This window comes from Nycticebus coucang, chromosome 14 (genome assembly GCF_027406575.1).
Source record: "Nycticebus coucang isolate mNycCou1 chromosome 14, mNycCou1.pri, whole genome shotgun sequence".
Lineage (NCBI taxonomy): Eukaryota > Metazoa > Chordata > Mammalia > Primates > Lorisidae > Nycticebus > Nycticebus coucang.
In genome coordinates this window covers 68,113,227-68,118,620 of record NC_069793.1, presented here as the reverse complement: position 1 = coordinate 68,118,620, position 5,394 = coordinate 68,113,227, and the positions used below count along the sequence as shown (strand labels likewise).

Here is a 5,394-nt window from a genome sequence, read left to right as displayed (position 1 = left end):
AGTCTGTAAATGGAGGGTTCAGCCAGCAGATCTCCTGGGTCCCAGCCAGCTGACATTCAAGCACTCTGTCTTGAAGTCCATTTCTACCTAGGCTTATCAGGTCAGACAAAACTTCCTTCCCACTTAACAATTTAAAGTGGTTTTAACATATTTCTGTTTGAGGTTTCCTCCTCTCTCCTCATCCCCTTAAAGACTGTTTCATTTCACTAGTGCAGACTACTCGGCCAAACTGGCCAGTTAAGGAATGGGCTCTGAGTAACCTAGACCAGGGCACATTTGTCTGTTTCTCATTAACAATGTTAACTAAATAGAAATATAATTCTGTTAGCTCTTCTACAGATCTACTTTGAAACGTGAGATTGTTCAAAAATTACATGAGAAAATCACCCATCACCACTAAGTTGAAGACTTGAATATCTGAGCACTCCAGAGCCTCAAACTCCTACTACAGTCACTGATCCATAACATTTTCCTCTTGGCAATGGACTCCACACTAGACCACCCGGGTCTTGCAGCATGTTTGTGCACCAAAAAGTAGATTTTCAAAGATCCAGTGCTAGTCATCACTGTCACTGCCAGACTCGCTCAACTGCAAGTCATTTCTGAGGGTGTTCATAAGCTGGTTGCTTCCTTGTGGCCGGCTGGTTCCCTTGGCAGTGGCAGGCCTACTGTTTTAGGGCTGCTGGTGCGAAGGCTGTGGAGAAGAGTCTGGGCCATTGTCCTCACCTCCACTGCTGGAGCTATTGTCATCACTTCCTGAGAAGCTGCTCCACGGCTGCTGCTCATCTGTTCAATAATGTCAAGCCCTCAGCTCTCTTTTGATGTCATCCAACTGAGGTTTAGGCGAGGGATTATGCTTCAAGGGAGAAGTTTTTGGTCCAGCTGGAGGCTTCACTGGAGCTCTGAATGGCATCGGTGGTGGAGGTGGTGGTGGCTGTGATGGCTGTGGGGTACGAGTGGGCTGCTGTTCCATTCGGGCCTGGATTTTACTGCTCCCCTCAGCTCCTGTTTTCTTCACCTGAATGGTGCTACTGAGTTTTTCCAGCACATATTCACTAGTGTCATGATTAATAATAAGTACACTGTCTTTCTGTTTCCCTTGAACACAGTCATTGGTGGTGTGGATCCAGGGGTATGTGGCAATGTAATTGTGACTTTGTCTCCTTTGCCAACCTGAAGGTCTCCTTCACATGAAGTGTCTATAGATGCCGGCTTAAAGTCATAGCGAATGGTGTGGAAGGAGGCTCACAGCTGCTTCTTGAAGCCCTCCCCAAGCTGCAGGCAATGTTCCTCATGGTCCAGCAGTGGGTTCGCGGTCCTGGGCTTCCACCTCTGGCATCTGGGAGGACGGTGCTCCCGGGATACCACTCCAAAGCGTACAGAGACCCCCCCAAATCCATGTTTTAAAAAAAATCTTTCCTTCCACATCATTTCATCATGCCATTTTTATCAACTGCCTTTACTCCCTGTCTATTCTGAGCTATTTATTCTATCCTTAGTTTATCTATTGATGTCTTTCTCCTACCTGATAAAGGGAGTCTCTTCAATCCTTTTAGATTTTTTTTGAAATTGACTTAGCTATTTACTTGTCTTTATTCTTTCATTTAAGTTTTAGAATAGGTTTGTAAGGTCTCTCAAACAGCTAGCAATAATTTGGAGGGATTGCATTATATCACACTTCCCACTTATTTGATATAGCTGCCTATTGTTTGACTATTTATTGAATATTTACAATCATCTCATCAGATCCTACGTTGCACTGATGGAAATACTCAGGATGTATTTGCTAAGGGCACGGGGTAACTTGAAGAAAACCGTAGCTCCAGCTTAGGTCTCCTGGCTGAGGTCCGTGTCATTTCCAGTTCTGTTAAGCTGTTTCTTCCCATCAAATGCCCCACCCCTTTACCCTTAGGGGAAGAACATTTGGCAGATTCTTTCTCAATGAATAAAAACAAAGTCAAAGGTCAATTTTCCTAAGGAGGCTTGAGGCTATGGGGGGTAATTTTCATGGTAACACAGAAGTCTAGGCTGCCCCTGAGTTGTCCCCGCCTCTCTACTCCAGTGGTTCTCAAACACAGGTTTCTGGCTTCTATCCTCATTTTTTGATCTGGCAAGTCTTGAATGAGGCCCACAGATCACATTTCTAGCCCAAGAAAGCATCAGCTTTTGAAATGAGCAAAAGTGAGTGGAATACCATGCCCGTTTTATTACTCAGCATTGCCCTGTAACTTTCTCCTTCAATGCAATAAAGAAAAAAATTTTATCTAAAAGCAAACTATTTTTCTGTCTTTTCCCAGGTAACATAATGCTTCATACCCAGCCAGATTCTTTTTTGCCTCGGCTGACAGGAACTCAGCCTCCTTCTCATTTTTCGCGCCTTTCTTGTTCAAGGGTCTAAAAATATCTATTGCTCTTCTCCCTCCCTCTAAATTATTTTTTGTTATGTTTTGTCCTATTTTACATTGCCTTCAGTTTCTGAGGCTGTCTCAAATATTTCTTTTTCTTTTTTCTTTCCTTTCCTTTTTTTTTTTTGGTGCCAATTTTAAATACAGCTTTAAGACATTGCATTTTCCACTTACAATACAGTGCTTTTAAAGTGTAATGTTATTTCCTCCCCCTGTGCACATGTTCCATATTCAAGTATTGAGAATGTCCAGTAATTCACTATAACAGCCCAACTTTAAATCTGCCACATAATTTGCTACAAATTTGGATCCTTCAATATCTTACTGTGTGGAACAATGCTACATCTACACTTGGGCTGGCTTAATCAACCTCTTCAATGGTGGGGCCAGAGGAAGGACCACCAGAAGGAGGAGCCCTACCACCAGGGAAGCCCCCTGGCATTCCTCCTGCACTCTGGTACAACTTGGTAATGATGGGGTTGCAGACTTTCTCCAGCTCCTTCTGCTGATGTTCAAATTCTTCCTTCTCTGCAGCCTGGTTCTTATCAAAGCCATTTGTTAATTTCATTACACTTGTCAAGAATCTTCTGTTTGTCTTCATTGTTGATCTCGCCTTAAAGTTTCTCATCTTCAACAGTTGCTCTCATGTTGAATGCATAGGATTCAAGTGAGTTCCTTGATAAAACCTGTCCCTCTGCTTCTCATCTTCAGCCTTGTACTTCTCAGTTTCCTGGACCATACGTTCAATGTCTTCCTTGCTCAAACGTCCCTTGTCGGTAGTGATGGTAATCTAATTTTCTTTTCCTGTACTCTTATCCACAGCAGAGACATTGAGAATGCCATTGGCATCAATATCAAAAGTGACTTCAACGTGAGGAATACCACGGGAGCAGGAGGTATGCCTGTAAATTCAAACTTGCCAAGCAAGTTGTTATCCATGGTCATGGCACGCTCACCTTCATAAACCTGGATGAGCACACCCGGCTGGTTGTCAGAGTAGGTAGTGAAGGTCTGTGTCTGCTTGGTAGGAATAGTAGTATGTGCTTAATGAGCACAGTCATAACTCCACCAGCAGTCTCCAGAGAAAGAGGAGTGACATCCAATAGTAGCAAATCTTGAACATTCTCAGATTTGTCACCAAATAGGATGGCCTCCTGGAGAGCTGCACTGTAAGCAACAGCCTCATTGGGGTTGATGCTCTTATTCAGTTCTTTTCTATTGAAGAAGTCTTAGAGAAGCTTTTGAATCTTCTATTGAAGAAGTCTTGGAGAAGCTTTTGAATCTTCTATTGAAGAAGTCTTGGAGAAGCTTTTGAATCTTTGGGGATATGGGTAGAACCACTAACCAGGACAATGTCATGAATCTGTGACTTGTCTAGTTTGGCATTTCGAGGGGCATTCTCTACAGGATCCAGGGTGCCACGGAACAGATCAGCATTCAATTCTTCAAATCAGGCACGGGTAATGGAGGTATAGATGTCGATTCCTTCATAAAGGAAATCAATCTCAATACTGGCCTGGGTGCTGGAAGATAGAGTACGCTTAGCATGTTCGCAAGCACTATGGAGGCGATGGACAGCTCTTTTATTCTCACTGATGTCCTGCTTATGTTTGTGCTTAAACTCAGCAATAAAATGGTTGACCATTCAGTTGTCAAAGTCTTCGCCACCTAAGTGAGTATCTCCAGCTGTAGATTTGACCTCAAAGATTCCATCCTCAATAGTGAGGATTGACACATCAAAAGTGCCACCTCCAAGGTCAAAGATCAGCACATTTCTTTCAGCTCCAACCTTTTTGTCTAAGCCATAAGCAATAGCAGCAGCAGTTGGCTCATTTATAATCCTAAGAACATTGAGACTGGCAATAGTTTCAGCATATTTGGTAGCCTGACGCTGAGAAGCATTGAAGTAAGCTGGCACTGTGACCACAGCATTGGTAACAGTCTTTCCAAGATAGGCTTCTGCAATTTCCTTCATCTTTGTCAGAACCATGGATGACACCACCTCTGGATAGAAACTTTTTGTCTCTCCTTTGTATTCTACTTGGACCTTGGGCCTGCCTGCATCATTCACCACCACGAAAGGCCAATGTTTCATATCAGACTGGACAACAGCATTATCAAACCTGTGTCCAATCAGAAACTTGGCATCAAAAACTGTGTTCGTGGTGTTAATTGCAACTTGATTTTTCACAGCATCACCAATCAATCGTTTGAAGTGGTGGTTTCCCTGATAATTAGCAATTATCTCTACTTTTCCATGCTGGAAGACACCCACACAATAGTAGGTGGTGCCAAGATCAATACCAACCACAGGTCCCTTAGACATGGTTGCTTACTCATAGAGCCAGCACGGATTATGTAGGACACACAGAAGACCCAAGAGCTGCCACGGTGTTCAATGCTCAAATCTTTCTTATGCATATAAACATACATGTATTATATCTAAACTCAGAGACATAATTATGAAGACATCTGCTTACAACAAAATAATGACCACCAGTATTTAAGGACTAAATACTATTATGTGTTACCTTTCATTCTCAATTAATTATCTTGGATAACCTCCAGTTTCAGGGAGTTTTCCTGTCCCTGAAGTACATTATTTATGCTCCCCCATGAGAAGGAGCAGTCAGACCTGAGTTATGTAAAGGAAGCACGAAGGCAACACTAAGTATCAGACCCCACACAAAGTCAAAATTGCTCTACGACTGGTCATAAGAGCCTTGGGAGATTTCTCTGCTATTTCTCCATCTTGCTAGATGACTTCAGTTCCAGCTGCCAGTGGGCCAATATTCAGAGACCTAGGGAAAGGTCTAGGAAGGGTCCGTCACCCTCTCCTACTGGCACATCTGCCCAGTGTTGGATCCTATTCACATGAGTGGCCACTGGGGAAGGCATGGGCACCCTACTCCCATGAAGAGGAAACAGCCAAGGAGCTGGGGGCATGGCAGATGTGCCTGTCTCTAAGGGACAGTGTGAGGTCACTGGA

At 43.4% G+C, this 5,394-nt stretch overlaps 2 pseudogenes across 1 annotated transcript; both read right to left on the bottom strand.

Annotated features, from left to right (window-relative positions):
* Positions 1–284: 284 nt before the first annotated feature.
* LOC128564527 (ELL-associated factor 1-like) lies at positions 285–1,428 on the bottom strand (annotated as a pseudogene).
* A 1,338-nt stretch (positions 1,429–2,766) lies between these two features.
* On the bottom strand, positions 2,767–4,731 carry LOC128565079 (heat shock cognate 71 kDa protein-like; annotated as a pseudogene). The gene is made up of 2 exons (XR_008374203.1): positions 3,715–4,731; positions 2,767–3,643 (listed from the first exon to the last, which is right to left on the bottom strand). The product of XR_008374203.1 is annotated as a heat shock cognate 71 kDa protein-like (transcript).
* Positions 4,732–5,394: the final 663 nt, after the last annotated feature.